Below are 22937 nucleotides of genomic sequence, written 5' to 3'. Positions count from 1 at the left end.
AGGTAACTTCCCCTCAGTTCAAGAAAAGGAAATGGAGGGACTCACTACTCATGAAAGCAGGATATATTTCAATGGGAGGAGAGAGCTTCTGAGGGAAGTGCATGCAGGGCCGGCTTTAACACTGGTGGTGCCCTGTGCGACAGTCTTTTTTTGCACCCCCAACACAAATACCACCTCCTCGGATTCCCTCACTACCACCCGGCAAATGTGCCTCTCATCTCTCCATATATTAATTTGTTTTAAAGCGCTTGTAAAGGCTGGCTTTACTAATCCACTCAGCTATCCACATAAAATATAGTTCTGTTCTCTGCAGCAGGCACTTCAACCCCCTTTGCTATTTTATTGCAAATCAAACTGCCTCAAGATAAAACTCCGTTCCCTCTCTTGTAGGAATATTAATCACAAGCAGTATCTTAACATTGTAATTGCTTCCTGAAGGCTGGAGGCACAAGGGACTTTTCAGAAGGTGTTTTAAAAATTGCAAGTTTCGTAAGTTAATGCTAACCACAGCGCACTTCTCAGGTAAGCGCCCCCCAATCCATGCCAGCACCCGGTCTAGCCGCACCCCCCTGCTACTTCTTTGAAGAAAGGCCAAGAGGCAAGTATGGTAAATGGAGATTGTGTGCAGAAACCAAATTATAAGTCAAACATAAAACATCCCCAGCTTTTGAGGCACTGCCGATAGAGATACGGTGGGTAAAGCAGTGTTCAACTGAGAATTGTATATGATCCAGAACGTTTCCCCGACATCAGCTGAAATATTTTCATCTAAAACAATTGTGCTAATGAATCCAATCTTTGAACTTTTTATATGCCATTATTTTTTTAAACATTTCCCGTGATCGTGCCTTGTAGAATATCCATTGCCGTTCAGATTTTAATGAACTGCTTTTTATCTGCAATTTCATTTACCTGTGGCTCTCTACCCCTGGTGGTGAAGCACATTACATCGAGGTCCGCGCTATATGGAACGCAATCCAGTGGTAACTGTCATCAGTCATGTGCTCCAGTTTCTGTCCAGCAGAGTTAGGTGCGATCATTAGTGTTGGCTATGTGAGATCAAGCGAGCTGCTGGTGGGATGACCAGATAAGCTGGAGTACTGTAAAGTTTCAGGCATATGGCTTCAAAGGAGGAGAGGTTGTGATCTCTGAAATAAGGTGTGGGAAGTATGCAGAAATACAATAATAAAAAGTAAAGCAGACAGGAAGCATCCAGAGGATGGAAGGGAGGAGAGGGAGCCTTCAATAGTTTCAAGTCAAGGTAAGTCTTGTATGCAGGGTTTTATGGAGGTAGTGGAAGGATATAGACTGAAAGTGGAGGACGTAAACCTACAGAAAGGAATAACACACGAGACAGTGCTATATCAAGTACTTTTGATGTGTTGTCAGATTCTAGAAAGTTGAAGTGCTGCTGAACAAAGTGGCACAAGCCTTTTATGAATTGTACCCCTCCAAGTGCCCTCCCTCCCACAATCAATCCACAAAAAAGTGGACCCCGACTCTGTCCCGTGAGTACCCTGTGCTTATCTGCGTCCAGTTATTGCTCGGTAAGTGCAAAGATAACTGTACTGCAGCACACATTCAATTCTCACGGGTGAAAAAAATCTAACTAAATTCGAGTTATAACTTTTTAATACAGAAAAAGAAATGCTTGCTGTGATGCACCAAATCGGACAGAATCACACATCACGTACAGAAATGATTAAGTACAATAAGAATCACACAATACATCCAGAAATTATAAAGAGAATAAGAATCACACATCACATACAGAAATGATCAAATATAATAAGAATCACACATCACATACCGAAATGATTAAATACAATAAGTATCGCTGACACAGCACATACAGAAATTATTAAATAGAGTAAGAATCACACATAAAGAAATGATTAAATACAATAAGAATCACACATCACGTACAGAAATTATTAGAGTAAGAATCACACATTAAGAAATGATTAAATACAATAAGAATCACACATCACATACGGAAATTATTAAATACAATAGGTTTCCCTATCAAGCCCCACACCGCATATTTTTCTCATACAATGCTCATTAAAATGTAATAACGGTTACATATATAGTTACTTCTAAATTAAGCATTTCCCTAATTAACCATTTGAAATCTTCCGAACTAAATGTCCCCTTGAACTTCAGCATAAAGGAAGCAAACGTTGATAACTAAAGTCAGCTCTTACTTGCGATAAATTCTTGTCCTGTGAGAGCGGCTCCTCTCCTCTGGGGACGGTGTGGACATCAAGTCCTTGAGCAAGGGCAGATTATATCAACCGGGCTGTTTTCACACAACACAAAAAACCGGTTTACGTTAAGTAGGGTGAACTAGGCAACGACAGTAAAGTTGTTCAATGCAGACTCTGCCGAGGAAATTCGCACTGTATATTACAAACAAAAACATTCTTTGTAACCGTATGCACTTGAAGACTTTATCCTATACCAAGTATGATGACCGGCAGCAAATAAGTCTTCACGCCCTGTACCGTATTACATAATAGGAGGAACGTTTCATTTCAGGTCCCTAATAAATGTATCTTCGCACTTCCACGTCATTAATTACAAAAAAAAGTTTATTTTTATTTTTTGAGGATGTCACCGGGACCGTTTTTCAAATTCATATGTCCTGAGAAAAACCTCCCTCTGGGTGAGAAAACGAATATATGGAGTGCATGTACATTGTCTGGGTAGGTGTAATGTGGCACAGATCCACAGTGCCAGTTTCAGAATTGCACACCGTGCTCTGGTGCCCCTCCACGTGTGCGCCGTACTGTGTATACTGCCCTGCAAGTGCCGTGCACAGGACCCTTTCCATGGATGAAATGGCCTGTGCACTGCACTTTAGCATGCCAATAGAGTACCGGCATTAATGACACGATTATGTACAGTGCTCCGTACAGCGCCAGGTTCCTGTCCTGTCACTATTCGCAGTGCCACAGGGGTCCTGTTGTGTATCGTACTCTGGCGCTGCACTGTTTTTACAGACGCAAAAGATCTGCCACGTCTACAGTGCACGAGTGCGTCGTGCGTGCTTTGTGTACAGTACCTTGGAACTTCTGCCTTGTTTGCAGTATGTTATCTTCTCTGTCATGTGTACAGTGCCACAACCCGGAGTCGGCGGCCAGTCACCGTGGTCTCAGGGCTCTTCTGTGTTGAGACAATAGGTGTCTCTGAACTGTGGAATCGCCGAAGACAGAAAAGAGAAGAAATAACATGTGTCTGGACCGGACACTCACATTAACTATTTACTAAGCATAAGAGAACCGTAGATGAAACCGTAGATGAGGTGTGGCACACGCTACACACAGACTCATTACCATGGGGATGGGGGGGAAGGGTGGTGGTGTGTGTGTGTGTGTGTGTGCACGCGCTTGTGTGTGTGTGTGTGTATATATATATATATATATATACAGTGCTTTAAATGGGCCGGTACTCTCCGGTACTGAGTACCAGCACTTTTTTATTTTGAGAGGGAGAGTACCGGCACATCTCAAGAAAAACGTAATACTTTTAATTGGAGAGTACCAGCACTTCTCAGAAACAAGCAGGTACTCTGGTACAGAGTACCTGCACTTCTATTTTCCCATTTAAAGCACTGTATATATATATATATATATATATATATATATATATATATATATACATACATACATACATTTCCTCTCAATACCGCGTAAGTCTTCGTCCTCATGGCAGACAGGGACGGGGTCGCGAATCACTTGAATGTTAACCCTTATGTTTCCTCCGTTAGAAAAAACGTCACTCGATGTCACCTTGCAAAAATAATTTATTCTGGCAAACATAAAAATCACCCAACGCGTTTTGGGAGTTAATGCTCCCTTGTTCACGTTTTTTCTAACGGAGGAAACATAAGGATCTACAGTGTGATAGATGGAATAGTTAAGGACATCAGAGGTGGTGACAGGGAAAAGAAATTACGCAAGTTGGAATTGAGATATATACTAGCATTGGATACTAAGGAACCTAATGGGTTGAACAGCAGTGAAGAATTATACATTCATCTTCACTAGCTTACAAACAGAGTAGATCTAACAACAGTGATTCATTTCCTTGGGGTCAATTGATTACGAACTTATGACCTATTTTGTACTTTGTATTTTTACAGGATGTAGTAATGTGTATTTTACACGTTAATATCAGCATATGTTTCATTTTGTAGCATATGATCAACTAATTAGATGGATTGATTGTTGTGTATTTTACGATAATATAGCATGATAAGGTGTAATACATATGATTGATAATGACATGCTTTTTGTTATAATGTGTGCTTAAGTAACAGAAAATATTGATTGAATATGCCTTAACTATCGATCGTTAAGATCGAATTGCCGGTGTATCAAATTATTTTGTCTGCTATTCCTTTGAGTCAGTAGATGAATTCGATTTTAGGTCCATAGTCATCGTTGTGTTCACTCCAGGACGGCTTCGATTAAAGATACCTAAGGTAAACATGTCACGGGGATAAACATGTATTATAGAGCGTAACATCTATTATGATTCATGGTGATTTTTTCGATATGTTTTGGAATAGAGTTCAGAAGAATTTGCGCTTTGTGATTGTTTAATGTCATCACATGATATTTAAGTGAAGTCAAGATGGCGATCTTCAGGTTGAAAAAGGCGGTGATGCCGAAACGCGTTCCTGTGTGTAAATAAACTACTTTGCTTTCAACGCCTGTGGAGGCCGTCCTTCCGTATTGTGGGAAGAGAGTGTGGAATATTAGACATGGTGGCGCATGTCAGGTGATTGGCACCTTTGGCGTTTTGGTGCAGGAAGGACACGCTGTTCCGAAGAGCTCATGGATTTACCTTCCTGCCCCCGCTTAGAATTTGGAGATTCGTAGCGCTGCCGTTTCCTGGGGAAAGTCTGCAGTGGGGTCGGAGGACGCTGGAGTCGATAGTACGCTGGGATTAGGTAAGCGTTACCACCGTATACGCATAAGAAACTGAGTCAGATGTCGCTACAAGGATTATATTTTATATTAATAGTTCAAAAGTGACACACAAGTGATTGACGGAAGTGATTTATTTTACATTAAAGAATTAAGATCGCTTCAGAAAAATGGCAAGCAAATCACAAAGTACATATGACAATAGAAAATTAAGAGCTGAATTAGAGTTTTCCAAAACAGCAACCGTGGAATGTAATCAACAAGGACTTGAACGTGTGAGTGGAAGAATAGATCTTTATGGAACATTCAAAGAACTAGAGAGATTAAAAAAAAGAGAATTAAACAAATGGTGGGAATGTGAATCTCTGAATAGATATTTGGAAGCAGATAGAGTCCCTAGAGTACTATGGATTTTCATCATGCCGACATATGATGACCCTAATCCGGATATGTTGAAAGAATGGGCAGCTCATAATGCTCTCAGTTCGGCAGGAATTATGAAAATATTAATTAAATATGCTCAGATAGACAGAGAAAAGGTGATGGAAAAAATCAAGAGTGTTGTTAAGGAAATTGAAACTTTTACAGATAAAAAGTTGGTTGATTCATTAAACTCAGCAATGGAGGAACAGTTGGCTAAAATAGAGGAAGAAATTATACAGAAGAAAGCACAGAAATTTAATAGAGATAAAATTGATTATGAGACCGGACAGATATACACATTTGTGAAAAAGTTTGATTATTGGAGGACCTAAAAAGGGAGTGAGTCACAAACTAAAATTATACATATAGAAAGAAGGAAATCCAATGTTGCTATCAGTGAATGTTCTGACACTGATGTTGATGAATCGTTGCGAATGAAATCACACACACCTCGTTGCAAGAAGAATTAGATTTTTTAAGGAAAGATCGAAGAACAAATCACAGACCATGGCGGGGAGGAGGCAGATCAAGAGGAAGAGGCAGAGGAAGAAGAGACGAGGGGGTAAGAGAAGGGTATGTAGAAGAACAGGAGATGACGACCCGGAGCAACAAACGGTATTGACAGATGACAAGATTGTTCTTAATTTGTCCGATGTTGTATTGGAAGAAGGAGATTTAAGAAATTTGTCCTTGGGCCTCTCATTCTGCCAGCCTAATGGATTTGAGTATGAACAGTCTTGTATTGATCTGTTTCTATTCGTACGTAAATTGATGTTGTTGAAAATCCATAAATTAAAGAGGAGGGAGATATCACAAGGGACAGAAGCATTAGAACAAGAGAGTGACATTAATGTCAATTTGATGAGAGAGTTATGGGAACTTGAAGAGAATGCAATGAAATCGATTGATGAGAAGCAAGTAATTGCGAGATTGGAGTTGGAAGGTGTACAAACAGATAAGGAAGGTGGATCAGGTCTGAAATCCAAATCTAAAACTGTTCCGGCCCCTAGTGGTGATCTAATTGACCATTTCTTGGATGTAGTAATCAAAGGACTAAAAGCTCTTGGATCTAAAGAGACAAAGAAAATAACAAAGATCAAAAGCAGTTATCTTAAGACACTAGAGAAGTTATCCAAGAATCCTCAAATTGTTGTTAGAGGTTCGGATAAGGGAGGTAACATTGTGATCTGGCCAATACAAGAGTACATGGAGGAAGCTTATAGACAATTGAATGATTCAGTCTATTACATGAGAGTGGATAATAGACATGTGGAAAGTGTAAAGAGTAAATTTGACGTTGAACTTTTCCAATTGAGAGACAAATGTCTTATCAGTGATGAAGAATATGGATTTTTAAAGGTTGAGCATCCAAATTTGCCAGTGTTCTATTTGATACCGAAAATTCACAAATTTGCTATCAAACAACCTGGGAGGCCTATAGTATCGATCAGAGGAAACCTCTTTGATTTTGTGTCACAATATTTAGACGCATTCTTATATCCATTGGTGTGCAATTTATCATCTTATTTGAAGATGGCACTGACTTTTTGAAAACGATCTTTGATATGAGCTGGGATGTAGATGTAATGCTGATGATGTTAGATGTTACAGCATTATATACCAGTATACCGTATGACTTGGGCGTCAACGCTATTGAGCATTTTTTGAGAGCAAGACCGATTAGTTTTTACCAATGCATTAAAATGCTAACAAATATGATCCAGTGGTGCCTTCAACATAATATGTTTTTCTTTAACAATGAAATTTGTGAACAAAAGTGCGGAACGGCGATGGGAACCTGTTCCGCACCAAGTTATACTAACCTGTACATGGGGTAGTGGGAAGAACAGGTATGAAATAATCCCCCCTTAGACAAATGGAATGAACATGTTATAATGTGGCTTAGATACATAGATCACATTTTTATAATGAGGAAAGGTGACATCGCCACTGCTAAGAATTTTATTGATGATATCAATGTCAATGATTGCAATCTTAAATTTACAGGGAAAGTACATGCACATGACCTTCCTCAAATAGGTAATCGTCCCGTCCCTATACTTCTTTACGCAGATGATGCAGTACTTATGGCCAGGACACCGCTAGCCCTTCAGAAACTTTTAACTACTTGCATAAACTATATGACAGACTTGGGACTCACAGTTAATCGTTCAAAAACCTTTATAATGAACTGTGGCAGGAAACAGAGTGAGCCCTATAATTTTACTATTCATGAGGATAAGGTGAAGATAGCTCCTACCTTCTCATATCTGGGCATAATGTTTGATAAACAGGCCACTTGGGCACATTGTGTGAAGCTAAAAAAAGATCAGCTTATTAAAACAACGGCGGCCTTGAAAATATTTTCCAAAAAGATAGGGGGGATCACTCCGACAAATATGGTGAAGATCTACAAGGCCAAGTGTATCCCGGAGGCCACTTATGGAGCATGTATTTGGGGGTATACCAACTGTAATGTGATTCAGACAGTGGAAAATGACTTCCTCAGACATTTGCTAGTGATACCAAATAGCACATCATCATATATTAGCCATGCAGAACTGGGTGTCCACTATCTGACCGATTTGATAAAAATCCAGCCATTATTATAATGGCACAAGGTGTGGACCACTGAATATACTGGACTAAACAAGGCTATCCTATCTGACTGTACAAGGCTAACATACTCGCTCAGAGTCCCCTGGTTGAACTATATCATGACCTTTTTTGGGAAATGGGGTTGCAAGGATTATTACTTAAATCCACAATCACTGGAAAAAATAACCAGGACAGAACTGAGGGCCTTGTCATTGAAGTATTTGGAAGAACAGAGATGGGAAGAGGAATCAAAAAAATCCACTGTAATGTTTAACCAAATAATTCTGTCCACAGATGCCATCCAGCCTTATCTAGTAAGTGTGGCAAACCCCCGACATCGATTTGTCCTTACAACATTCCGCTTAGACATTTTTCATCGGTTAGTGACTTTCCCGACCATGAACGACTGGAGTACAATTTTAAGAGTTTGTCCCTGTGACGCGAAGGCTTCCCAATCCACAATGCATGTGGTCCTTTTTTGTAAATTTTATAATTCACAAAGAAAACGGCTTATATTGCCTTTTTTAAGGTCGATCAATTTGCGTTGGTGCCGCGACGCGTATTTTAGCTTACAGCTTTTATCTTCAATTGAAATGTGTGGAATTTTAGAAAACTATTTATGCTCAGTATTGACCGCAAGGAAGTCTATGGGAGTTTTGGACTAATTTCATTGGATTATTTGGAATTTTTCACCTTATGGAAAACACAAAAGGGAAAGGGAAAAACAAAAATTGTAAGGACATTTGACTTGGTATCGTTGTGTATTTATTAGGGGATCATATAATAGTATAGAATGAACCTAGAACGTGTTTGTACTTCCCCTCTTTTATTATCTATCTCTTTTACATATATTTATTTATTACTAAATGTGTGATTATTTGATACTTTTATGGCTGGTTGAAAGCCAAATAAAGTCTGTTTTGATTTGATTTACATGCACATGAAATTGAATTTTTGGATGTGAGTGTTAGGATAGAGAATAATAGAATTGAGATGACTGTATTCAGAAAACTTACTGCAGGGAATAGCATTTTACATGTGACAAGTTTCCATCCCCAACCTCTGAAAGATACTATTCCTTTAGGAGAATTATTAAGAGCTAAGAGAATTTGCAGTTCGGAAACCAACTTCAATGGTGTTCAGGAAGAAATGATGATGAGATTACAAAGTAGAGGCTATTCAAATGTAACACTTGAAAGAGTTAGTAGAAAATTAAAATCTCGATCTAGAGATGCTCTCCTCTTTGCCACATATGAGAATAAAAACAAAAATGAAAACAAGAACAAAAAGTGGGTGAAAGGAACAGATAGTATGAGGTTTATAACAACTTAAAATGCTGCACATATACAGGTGAGAAATATATGCAAAAACACTGGCACATGTTGAAGAGTGATCATGTAATAGGTGAGGACATAGTTAATAAGCTGCAGTTAACCTACAGAAAAGGTAAATCCAAGAAAGACATGTTGGTGAAGAGTGATGTGAGACAGCAAACCACCAACAAAACGTGGTTCAACACCAAAGATGGTTTCTATAAGTGCTCAAGATGTAAGGCTTGCAGGAATGGTGAGAATATTAAAGCTGCAACATTGGGAGATAAAATAGTCCATACTATCAAAGGAAGGTATACATGTAAAAGTGATTTTGTAGTATATATCCTTAAATGTAGTTGTTAAAAAATGTATGTAGGTAGTACTAAACTTCAGGTTCATAAACGGATTCTTCAACATCTGAGGGCCATCTAAAATAGAGATGATACCTATCCAGTTGCTCGCCATATGCATGACTTCCACGGAGGTAAAGTGGAAGAATTAAGTTATAGTGTGATAGATGGATTAGTTAAGGACATCAGAGGTGGTGACAGGGAAAAGAAATTACGCAAGTTGGAATCAAGATATATACTAGCATTGGATACTAAGGAACCTAATGGGTTGAACAGCAGTGAAGAATTATACATTCATCTTCACTAGCTTACAAACAGAGTAGATCTAACAACAGTGATTCATTTCCTTGGGGTCAATTGATTACAGACTTATGACCTATTTTGTACTTTGTATTTTTACAGGATGTAGTAATGTGTATTTTACACATTAGTATCGACATATGTTTCATTTTGTAGCATATGATCAACTAATTAGATGGATTGATTGTTGTGTATTTTACGATAATATAGCATCATAAGGTGTAATACAAATGATTGATAATGACATGCTTTATGTTATATTGTGTGCTTAAGTAAGCAGAAAATATTGATTGAATATGCTTTAACTGTCGATTGTTAAGATCGAATTGCCGATGTATCAAATTATTTTGTCTGGTATTCCTTTGAGGCAGTAGATTAATTCGATTTTAGGTCCATAGTCATCGTTGTGTTCACTCCAGGACGGCTTCGATGAAAGATACCTAAGGTAAACATGTCACGGGGATAGACATGTATTATAGAGCGTAACATCTATTATAATTCATCGTGATTTTTTCGATATAATGTTTTGGAATTGAGTTCAGAAGAATTTGTGCTTTGCGATTGTTTAAAGTGATCACATGATATATAAGTGAAGCCAAGATGGCGATCTTCAGGTTGAGAAAGGCGTTGACGCCGAAACCCGTTCCTGTGTGTAAATAAACTACTTTGCTTTCAACGCCCGTGGAGTGCCGCCCTTCCGTATTGTGGGAATAGAGTGTGGAATATATATATATATATATATATATATATCACCTCATGGAGACAATAATGGCCCTAGGGACTACCACCACCCAGGGCAGGCTCGTGCTAAGTCCCGGGGTGCCCACCCCCAGGACATAGCTGTGTGCAGGAGCTTTGACAGCTCCCGGTAAGTCAGAGCAAACACTCTGTCCTAAGGTAACTGTACTCGCACACTTGTCATTCACTGCTAATTACCCCACAAATTACAGCACTCATGACATCTGTGATAACATCACTGATAATATCAATGTAATATTTGCAGTAACATTTTTGGCAACAAAACTGTGCATGGCGTAAGTGGAAATTATAGTTATCTTAGGGCACTTGAGATAACTGACTATAACAGGTGAATTTCTATAGTGAGAGCCTAGTTTAAATAGAAAAGGAATTTTTTTACTTGCCTATATCTTTGGCGCTGGTTGATGAATTTTTCACGAATTTCTTTCAAAAATTTGGCACTCACATCAGCTGCTGTCTGGAAGTTTGGGGTTATCCGTCAAGTGGGAGCCAAGAAAAAGGGTGAGGGGAGGTCCCCAAACATTTTTTCCCCATGTTAATTTCCATAGGGTTTTTAAACAGGAATACAGCCCGAACTGCTGGACGGAGTTACACCAAATTTGACAGAAGGGTAGCTCTTGGTCCAGGAAGCACCCTTTTTAGGTTTCGCCTGCACAGCGCTTGCGTTGTGGGTGTGAAATCTATTGTTAATATACATCTTAAAAGGGGCTTACATCCTGCCTCCTTGCTTTTCATTGGTTCCTCTGCTTGCCACTTACTTTTATTCCATTTCTATGGGCAGTAGCATATTGCCTGCATTTGCCAATGTTTGTGTTCCTCATGTGTTTGCTCTTATCCGGGTCCCAAGGCACACGTTCTGTTTGCATCTGCTTTTGGGGATCTCTTTTTCTATATATAATTTGGCTGCACAGGCCTTGCACTGTGCTTGTTTTGTTTGTCTTCTGCCTTGTACCTAGTTTCCCCATGGCTGCAGGCATTTTATGAGCAAGCATTTTTCTCAACTCCCCTTCTGCTGTGTGTTCTTTTATTTTATTAACTTAAGATGGATAAAACGTATTGGAGTGCTTTACATGAGCAACAGTTGAGTTAAGTGATTTGCACAGAATTACAGGATATTGAGCCCCCCTCTGAGACTCAAACCCTGCTCCCCAGCTTCTGGGTGGGCACTTTACCCCTTATGCTACATTCTGTGTTTGAATCGAGAAGATCAGCATATGAGAGGTCTGGCATTCCATTGGGACACACAATTAAAATGCATTTCCATTAAGCCTTCCAATGCAGCAGCAGCCATCTTTTTTTGGATCACATTTGTTCACAACAGATTCCTGTAAAAGTGCACTGCCCACCACCAGGACCTTTTATTTGCCTTTTAGTGAGTTTGTTTTAGGCGGCGGCAGCAGCACAGTTCGACTTGAAAAGATAAATTCGAATTCAATGGTCTTTTTTCTATGGCACAGGTCTATTTGTAGCTCTGATGCTTTCAGCCTGCACTCCAGCCTTATTCCTTTCTGCTCCTTAAAGGCATTTTCTGAGCCATTAGGGACTTCGTTGGTCTTGTGATAAGTTCCCTCCACACTGGAAGTGCTTACGTGAGGAAACGGCACCCGGTGACATGATTTTTCAGAAGGGAACGTGTGTGCGGGACGTCATCTCCATGCTGATAGTTCAGAGCAAGCCTTGTGTATGTTGAAACACAGGTGCTGTTTATAGATTAAATGTGCCGATGTTTTGTTATGATTGCTTTAGGTGGTCATAAAGCTGGTTAAAACATTGATTATCCTCAGCCGGTGTCAGTGCTTAATTTGTGATTGTTGTTTCCGGTGCTTTGCTCCGGCACCTATTTTTGAGGGCCGGGGCTTATTCTTCTGCCTCAAGCATTTGCTGCGAGCAAAAGACATATGGAAAAGGCGAGGAAGGAAAAAACAAAAAAGCGTCACAGAGGGAGAAAGTAGAAAGCTACTACAGTGGGCTGGAGGGGCAGGGGGTGGCTTTATATTGATTGAAGAGGCCCGAGATGGCTTCAGGATTACGCCGTCTCAGTATTCCGTGCTCCCACATTTAAATGCAGCAGCCGCCTGTATAAGAGGAGGGCTTTGGGCACCGGCACGTTTTTATTTACAAATTAAGAACTGGCCTGTGGGCACCTAGCCTGAGTGACTGTGGGCGGACAACCAGCTAACACTGCTGTCTGCGCTATTGAGTCTGACTGCTAAATGCCTTAATCCACGTAAAACTCCGTGTAAACAGTGAGAATGCCATTGTTAAATGCTCATCGATAACAAACAGTCCCAAAGCTTACAAGTGCCAGTAAATGTGCTTGCACCTTACAGTTGCATAGTCAGTCCCGTTTTGAAGGCCTTTTCCATGAGTGCACCATACCTCAGTGCTTAGCTGGATTCGGTGCACTGTCCGGTCCTTTGAAACTGGTTTGTCAGGTGCACTTTGGTGTTTGGAATGTGCACAGCTCTGCTGCTGGTGTTTGGAATGTGCACAGCTCTGCTGCTGGATAGTGCAGCCGTAGAGCTCGTGTCTGTGCAGTTCTGCTGCTCAGACCATCACAGACCAATGCCCTGACTTTGTTTTTTAAGTTCATGCATGTAAAAGGTACGTATTTTGACACGATGGTACCATCCTCCTTGTGATTCTGTCTCTCAGCTTCTCAAGGTGACAGAAACAGAATTCCCATGTTATGCAGCCATTTCTCCCTAGAGGCATGTTAAGCATTCCTAATATTCTATACATACAAGCAGCATTTTTCCATGTGGCTACAGCGCCAAAGACCTTTGGTCTGCCCGAGTTTCCAGGATCGCTACCACAAACATATGTTTTTTGTAAAGTGGGTTGTTTTAAGCCATGAACACCGATTTTCACGCGCATAGTACTGGAAATGTGTGTACTCACGAGCCAAGCATATTTTAAGTGCCATTAAAATCTGTTGTTTACGCGAAGCGAAAATAGTGGTCCATTAAATACGTAATTGACATGCCCGTGTACCTGTTTAATAAAGGACGATTGTTAAAACGTGGTGAGATTAGTGAATTAAAGACTGACGTTATTAGTAATAAGTGCCAGCATTAAGAATGACATTGCACAGTGGCAACGCATGTTCACTGAAGAATGAGACTGTTGCTGAAACGTGTGTCTGATGGCTTGTTACTTTGTTAAATTATTGCTCAGAATGGTCTAAATTCTCATGCCAAAGAGTGTGAGTACACCCTATGGAAAATCAGGCATGCGGTAATCACATCTGGTCATGTGATGTTTATTGGATGCTCTGCGGCACAGTCAGTGCTTTTCATTGCGTGCTGTCACGTCACGACGGCATGTACTTTAAATATTGAGAATAGATACATATACTTTATATCTCGAAATTCACAGTTTTCATTTCCCAAGTTTTGTTTACACATTATTTTCGTCTATCCAGCTACCATTATCGCCACTGACGCACAGGTCCTGTCTTTTTCCAATTATATGTTTGACAATGAAGAATGATCAGGAACCGGGCGGCTTGACACCTGTGTGAGACTATTATCCCTTGTTTCTAAAATTGGTACTTTGCCTCTCAGTTGCAGCGCCGAATACTCATCCATGGTGAAAGGATAACCAGATTTTCTTTGGTCTGTCTTACACTGCAAGTGCGTGTTTGTCATCTTTTTGTGGGTTTAGCATTCAAGCTTAATTATCACATCAATGCATCTCCAAGAATACATGCTTTCTGACCATGAATGTTTAGTGATTTGTACATGTTTGGAATGGACGGAACGCCGCAACATCACAGGGAGTTGTTATGTAAGGTGGGCTACTGCGCCCGATTCTATATCGAAGTACCCATAAGAGCTGCCACGCCCCTCTCAACAGCTTTTACCTATTGGAGCCACTGTAGTTTGCTTTCAGAAGACATTCTGATGGTCAAAAATAAACGTCCATGTCTATAGCAACCCATTTGCCTTTTTGTTGAGCTTTGATTTGCTGCTGACATAATTTCCTGCTGCTTTTGAAGCCTGAATTGACACTAATATAGTCTCAGTTACTTTCAGTTGTGTGGATTCTTCCACACTGCACCCAACTACTCCAGCTGTTTATCAACTACCGGTATACGTTTCCCTATCATATAATTTCTTATTTCCTAAGGATTTTTTTTAGTCTGAACTGAAAGGAAAATTGAGGATATATAATTATGACCGCAGACCTTCCACAAATGCAGCAGCGGTAAAATTAATCTTACTGGAATAAAGTGATTTCCCCCCAAACCTCTGGGACATCATTGGCGCATCCCAGAATTGCCTCCTTCGAATTCCTTCCCCCACGGTAATCCCACCCACAAAGCTCACCCTTACAGCCTGACTAAAGGAGCACAAATTATTTTCTATTGCATTCTTTTTCTAAATTGCACATAAATGCATAATCTTGTTTTATGTTAGCAACACTTTTTTTCTCACTGCTGGCAATTGCCATGTCATTTGTTTAAACAAATTATGCTATTCAGACATATACAAAATGTAATGGAAATCAAAATAAATACTAACAGTAGAAACAAAGGGACTTCAGGGGCCTGTGTTACGCTCCTAACTATTCTCCACTGATCCAATCAGGATTCAATTCCTGCCACTCTGGTCACAAACCTCTGCAGTGCTTTAACTAATAGAGGATTCATAAAGTATTGTACTGCATTTCCCACTGATTAACTTAACTTGCAAATATATGGAATTAGAGCAAAACAAATATTAAAAATCCCATAGGCGAAACCTAATGCATTTACCAATGTTTGTTTGTATTTGGTGTAAATCCATTCAGTAGTTTTTGATATATTAAAGAAAATTCAAATTTGTAAATATAGGTGTGCGAAGGCTTCTTGAACCCTCCCAATCTTGTGCGGAGATCTGATTGGCTGCCAACGCCTCAACAAGGAAGTGTTGACAGCCATCTTGGGACTCAGCTTCAGCCGAGTCCCAGAAAAAAAAGATTAAAAAAATAAGAAAAGGGGCAAGGGTATGGACACCCTGACCCCTTCGCTCAGGTGCTGGGGTCCCGGAGGTGACCTCCTCCAGGCAAAAAAGCACATAAAAAAAATGATGCTGCAAATTTGCAACCAGGACACAAATCGGTGGCAAAATCTTGTTTAAAAAAAAGTCTCTGGCGCTTGTTTTAAGAAATCCCCCAGGTGGGCCAAGTCCCGGGGGCATGTTAAAAATAAAGGAGAATAGCGCATGAGGCCCCATTCGTAGGGCTTATTTATGCCCCAGAGACTGCCACCTCCTTGGGGCTTAATTTACATAGATTGCAGAGGCCGAGTGCCCCGGGAACCACTATCTACCTAGGGCAAAATGCCTTATTTATATAAGGAGGGGTCCAGCAGATCCCCCACCCTGTGCCCTGAGGATTGCCACCACCTCCCCCAGGCAAAATGCCTTATGTATATAATTCACTTAGAAAAACAAAGGTTACAGGGATGTTATAGTTGGGTTCTGAATTTACTCACAAAAAAACCAGAGAAATTCTGCAGTTATAGATTTTTTCAAGTAACTATAACTCGCAGTCTATGGTAACTATAACTCGCGCCTTTACCACACAGTTACATAGTCATTTTGTTTAGTTATGGCTGTGGCCACAGGAGTTGCGAGGTAGTGCTATTGTACATAGCGATGACAAGTCATTATCTGATTAGATAACAAGTGTCTTTCCAAAGATTACAGGCAGCTATGTTGTTTTAAGGCCACTTTGCTGTTTTTCTAGCTTAGGGCCTTAAATATATGGAAGTATTAGGTTTGGTAGGTTTTACACTACTTATTTCCACTTAACATAAGTGGTAATAGGTAGGGAAATATAAATGTACGTTTAGATATATTAAAAAAAATATTATGGAGTACCTAGGTACTGCCAAGGTACTACTGAGGTAGCACAGCAGCACTTAAAAAAAAAAAAGTAGAACAATTGAAAAAGAGTGTAGTACACAATATTTCACAAATATAGTGTAGTACAGTATCTTTAGACTTTTTTATATATTTAATTATGCCAAAAAAGTCTATGCATTACCACGGTAATACCTATATTTTACCACATTGCTCTAAAAAAAAAAAAACTTAAAAAATGAGCATTTGGTAAAAAAAAACAAAAAAACATGGTACATGCTAAGTTCTACTGCAGTATTGCAGAAACTGCTTAAACAAATGTATAGAAAATTATACAAAAATGTTCATACCTAATTCTACTTTAAGAAAATGGCAATGGGTTCAGAACAATAAAAGTTACTACTTACCTGTGTTTCAGGCCTTAAGCTACAAAAATCTAAAATACAACTAAAAGGATTATGGTTGCCTTATCAATTTTTAAAGGTAGACACTAGGCAATCATACACTGCTTTGTTATCACTAGGTACCACAGAATACCACTAACTTACCATGGTAGACTGTGGCACATTGTGTCACTAGGGGTCACATTTGGGATTGTATTGCATTACCTTTGCACATAGTGTTGCAAGGGCAGAACAACATGTAACATAACATTTACATAACCACACAAAGCCACCATACGTCATCTTGCTTTGCTTAGTACATTTGAAGAGACTTAATGCAGTGCAAGTCGCTGCCTTTCATTACTCTGTACACCATAAGCTTCAGTTCTCCAAAATCTCAACTACATCCATACCCCACTACTCTGTACATCTCTCAACTTTAAGCTATTCCACTGTATTCCACTGGATTGTAGACCACTCCACTGTACATGACTCCACTATACGCCATTCCATTCTACGCTATTCCCATGGATGACATTCCAATCTGTTCCACTCTACCTCACTCCACTATACACTACTGCAGTATTTGCTACTCCCCTCTATGCAACTCCACTGTACACACTGTACTGGATGTAATCCAGTCTATGCACTCCAATGTACCCAACTCCACTTCACAGTACTTGACCATACGCTATTCCACTGTATGTCACTCTAATGTACATCAAACCACTCTACGACATGCCATTCTGCGCTATTCCATTGGACGCCTTTGTACACCACTCCACTATATGGTATTCCAGTTTATCACACTGCACTGTAAACCACACCAGTCCATGCTACTCCACTGTATGCCACTCCACTGTGCGCTAATCCACTGTACGGCACTCTACGGTGCTCTACTACAATGTACGCTATTTCAGAGTATGGAACTCCACTGTACGGCACTCCAGTGTATGCTATTTGACTTTCTACCAATCCACTTTTCTACACCTTATTCCACACTATTAGACTGTATGGTACACCACTACACACAATTCTACTATATGATACTCCACTATTCGGTACTCCACTTTATGGCACTACAGTGTATGCCACTGGACTCTATGTCCAAAGAGCCCCCCTTTGTCTTCGCCCCACTTAATGAATCACCATGAAACTGTCCAGACAGCAGCTGAAGTGACTGGCACACTGGTTTTGAAAATGTTGTAAAGGTTTGTCAAATGGCACCAATGTTATTAGCATAACAAAAAACTATTTTCCTATGAAAACTAGGTCTGAACTGTAACTACCGACTAGTGACCACCCATAGTAAGTGGAATTTTTGTTTGCTAATAACTTTGTTGCAGTTTGAGGAATCTTCACAAAACTTTCCATAAAAAAGTTTAAGCCAGTTTAGCTACTTTTTGGTAAGTCCTGGGAGAGCCATCAAAAGGGGGCTGAGAAACACAGTGGCCAAAACATGTTTTCCCTATGCAGTGTTCTGTAGGAAAATTGTACAGGACCCTGTTAGAATGGGGTTTCCGGTAGGCTAGGGTATGCACCTAAGCCAGGCAGAACCCACCCACTCTATTCAGGGCTAGGGAGTTACACATCCAAGATAACCCCTGCTCATCCCTTGGTAGCTTGGCACGAGCAGTCAGGCCTAACCCCGAGGCAATGTGTAAAGTGTTTGCACACCACACGTGACGCAATAAATACACCACAAAGGAACACAACACCAAGTTATGTAAAAATAAACTGCATTGCACAAAACATAATTAGACCAAACACAACATGTCAGTAATACCCTGCTACTCAAGAAGTTGTCAGAATGGTTATTCTTCAGAGATCAGCAGTAGTCACACAACAGACAGGTTACTTATTATTCTGCAAAATAAGCAGTAATCAGGAACCAAATTACTAAAGAAATGCACTTGTCATAAAAATATAAATGTACATACCAGGAACATTAGAAAACTTATGGCAAGTCATAAAAATATATTAGCATAAAATGCCCATAAACAGAACATCAGCACATATATGTCCCATCACACGAGAAAAACAGGTTATCATACTAGTTCATAATGTCCATACCAGGAACATTAGAAAACATATGTTCATTAAAAGTACCTGTTTTGGGATGATGAGGTCATCTCTAGTTCCATGAAGCACAACCAGGGGGGCCTCGGCACTCCTCTGCGCAAAACGGGGGTCTTGTGGTGATGTTGGGTGGGTGGCACACACCCCCTCTGGTTTTTATATTGGGGCCCCTCCTGGGGCCTGTGATCTCTGGGCCCCCCAGACCACAACTGGCCCTCGAAAGGGGGGGGGGGCAAAGCTACAATAATAATGAGGGCCCGGTGGGGTGGGGAGCCTCTGATTAGGCTTCCCTTCCCGCCCGATCTCCTCAGCTGACTTGCCCGGGCTGCAGTGGTGATCGGCCCTAGGTGAGGGCCTTCTGATGCCCTGGGGATGGTCCACGGAGTGTACCTTATCCCGGGGGCACCGAGAGGAGAGCACTTGCTCTGATTCCCTTTTCTTCATGCCCTGGGGGCACAGGACGGAGTGCAATTCTGACGTGCTGAGTTTTCCAAAGGCGCCCTTCGCGCAACGTTCTGTGTCCAGTTACAACTAAGTTAAGTTCCAAAGTGTCTCCATAATTGTGGGGAAAAGTCCCCTGTACTTATACTCAGTTTTGCAAAGCATTTTAATGAGGAGGAGAGGAGGTTTCAACCAGTTACAACTGGTTCTTGGAGTGCCCCCCTCTCTCCTCCAGCACAGGCTCCAAACACAGTTGGGGATAAACAACCCTTTTGAGCGAGGCCAGGGAACAGCCTTTACAGATGAATGTGTGTCCCACCTCCCCCTTCTCTCAGCCCAGGAAAACTATTGAAAATGCAGATTCACCTCTGTGACACCTCCACCCTCCCTGTGCACAGGCTGTCTGAAAAGTATGCACAAAGCCCAACTGTCACTCTGCCCAGACTGTGCCTATGACTCCGGTGTTTTGCAGCTTGACTCCAATCCAGGGAAAGGCTCACTTTCTAAAAGTGGCATTTCTGTAATAGTGATGAAAAATCCACCTTCATCAGTAAGCAGCATTTCTCACTACCATTACAACCATAACAAATATGCCTACGCTACCCCTCATAAATCAGACAATACCCCCCAGACATAAGGCAGGACATTTCCAATGCAATCCTATGAGAAGGCACCACTCACAGCAATGAGAAACCACATAGTCTGTTTGTCACTACCAGGATAGGCCATGCTACTAGGCACATGTCCTGCCTTCTACATACATAGCACCCTGCCCGTAGGGCTAGATAGGGCCTACCTTAGGTGTGACTTACATTAAGGAAAAGGGGAGTTCTGGGCCTGGCAAGTAGATTTAGATGCCCTGTCCCCGTGGCAGCAAACTGTGCACGCATGTCCTGCGCTAGCAGGCCTTAGACAGTTTTGAAAAGAGTGGGTGGCACAAGTAGCGCTGAAGGCCCACAGGTGGCATTTAATTTACAGGCCCTGGGTATAGAGTAACACTGTACAAGGGACTTACAGGTAAATTAAATATGCCAATCAGGTATAAGCCAATCATACCAAGTTTACAAGAGAGAGCACATGCACTTTAGCACTGATTATCAGTGACAAAGGGCCCAGAGTCATAACATCAGTCAAAGAGGGTCAGAAAAATTAGGAGAAGGCGACAAAACGTTTGGGGAATGACCCTGTAGAAAGTCCAGGTCCAACACACCCAAAATGTATTGTGGACACATCAAAATTACCTATCACAAAACAACATGCTGTTGCAATGGGGGCCCCTGGGTTTGTGGTCCTGGGCTCGGCGACCATCTTGGAAAACCTACCATACCCAGACATATCTAAAAGCGAAACACCCGGGGGAGTCCAGGCAGGTGTGGATTGAACAGATCCTCCAATTTTATTTTTACAGGAATCCCCTGCAAACCTTAAGTTTAGCTAGAAAAATCATATTTCCTCATATTTCTGTGCGTGAACACCATACTGGGACAAATTTTCTACCACCCATCAATCCCCTGGTCTTCCGATAAAAATGATACCTCACTTGTGTAGGTTGGCCAAGTGCCTGCAACAGGGAAGGGACAAAAATGTGTTGTAATTGAGGGGGAACCAAAGCAGGTCCAAAAGGACAACTTTATTTTCATTTGTTTTTAGGCTGACTCTGCTTTGGCCAAACACACTAATGGGACAGAGTTTTTATCAACTCAGATGAGGCAATACTGGGTGGTAGGAATGCTGTGGATTTCTGGGGATTCTGGAAGTTTCCATCACAGAAATGTACAGAAAATGCATAATTTCAGGCAAAATTGGAGGTTTGCAGGGCATTGTGGGTAAGAAAATAGTGTGGTGTGCATGTGAAGCACACCATCCTTGACTATCCCAGATGTTTTGTTTTCAGAAGTGTCTGGTAGGTTTTACCAGGTGGCAGCATACTAAGGTCCAAAAAGTGCAGCCGCTAACCATTGCAAAGTGGGATAATATTGGGAGCTAGCAAGCTCTCTTGGACCATATGTAAAAACAAACCCCTAAAGAGTCAAATGTCCTCTTACTTGCCAGTGGGATGAGATGCTTTAGTCCACAAGAGGGGGGCAGGAAGACTGTTGCTCTCTTCAGTTGGGGTGGGGGGCATAAACATGCCAATGGTGGTGGGCAGCCCCCACCCCTCTACTTAAAATAAAATAAAATAAAATGCTTCCCTTGTGTCTAGTGAGTTTTCTGCCTCCCCTGGGGCAGATCAGGTGTAATAACCCGCACATGCCCCCAGGAGGGACAACAATATTGTGCCCATTTATTGGGGGGGAAGAAGGCATTATCATGCCCATTCTGGTCAGCCCGTACCCCTACACTATCAAGAAAAACCCCGGTACCTAGTGGGCTTTCTGCCACCACCCCACCAAGAAGGCACATTAGGGATTATTTCCCCATCTGCCCCCAGGGGACCAGAAAAACTGTGCTGATTTTGTTTTGAGGGGGGACGCGGGGGTATTACAATGTCCATTCAGGGAAGCCTCTACTCCTAGATGAACAAAACAAATCTCTGGTGCCTAGTGGGCTTTCTACCACCAAGGGGCAGATCAGGGGCTATTACCCTAATCTGCCCCCCCGGGGGGGGGGCAGAAAGACCTCCAATTTTGGGAGGGGTAAGAGCATTACAATGCACATTGAGGGCAGCCCCACCACTTGATTTATATAAAAAAAAAATCCCTGGTTTCTGGTGGGCTTTTAGCCCCCCCCGGGTGGAGAGAAAGACTAAACAAGTGCAAAAAAATTAAGGAGGGAGCAAAAGCGCTTGGCCAAGGGGCCACTCTCCCCTACTTGCTGTTTAGTGGTTGTATCCCTACTTGGGGATTACCCTCCTGCAGTGATCCCCAAGCAGGGATCCAACAGGGGAACAGATTCTGCCCTTTCCAATGATACCTCTCCTGCCTACATCGGTGTTTGGGGGGCTGGGATAGCCCCCTGAGCACCAAGGTAGTGAAAGTGAAATGAGCCAACTGGCTCATTTCACTGTTTTTCAGTGAAATGTCGTCAGCGCGACCGAAAACCCAAAACAACCTCAGGACTTGGGAAAGCAATTTCCCAGCTCTGGAGGCTGTTTTGGCAGAAAATAAATCCCTCTGGTACCCACACCAGAGGGACTCTCAGTGCCATGTATGCAGGCGGCCGGGAGTTATCTGATGCAAATGAGCACTGTAGTGGCTGACAAACATGTGAACACTGTTTTACTAAGGTAGTGACCTGTTGACAAAGCCAATATGCTGCCTTTATGTATTGATGTAGTTCCTTAAAGGCAATGAGCCTGCCTTTATATATTTCATGGCTCACTTGGGGTCAAATGTGATTTGATGGTGTCACTAAAGACATTTTAATGTACAGAATGTAAATTTTGTATTTCATGCATAGTATTTATTAGACTGTTTGTGTAACAAGTGTACTTTTATTTTTTTAAATAAAAGCACTGACTGGACAATAATTTATTGAGTGTTGGTGTTCCATGCCAGCATATAAC

The 22937-nt window shown here is 41.3% G+C and overlaps 1 protein-coding gene across 1 annotated transcript in view; it reads right to left on the bottom strand.

Moving 5' to 3' along the window:
- LOC138265472 (transient receptor potential cation channel subfamily V member 6-like) overlaps nt 1–2256 on the bottom strand; it is a 223294-nt gene extending 221038 nt beyond the window's left edge. Inside the window, exon 1 of the mRNA XM_069213212.1 lies at nt 2208–2256. The gene's annotated coding sequence lies outside the window, so the exon portion shown is untranslated. The remainder of the gene's footprint in view (nt 1–2207) is intronic.
- Between the last annotated feature and the right edge of the window lie 20681 nt (nt 2257–22937).

The sequence above is a fragment of the Pleurodeles waltl genome, chromosome 11, assembly GCF_031143425.1.
Source record: "Pleurodeles waltl isolate 20211129_DDA chromosome 11, aPleWal1.hap1.20221129, whole genome shotgun sequence".
Classification (NCBI taxonomy): Eukaryota; Metazoa; Chordata; class Amphibia; order Caudata; family Salamandridae; genus Pleurodeles; species Pleurodeles waltl.
This window is presented reverse-complemented; position numbering and strand designations above follow the sequence as displayed.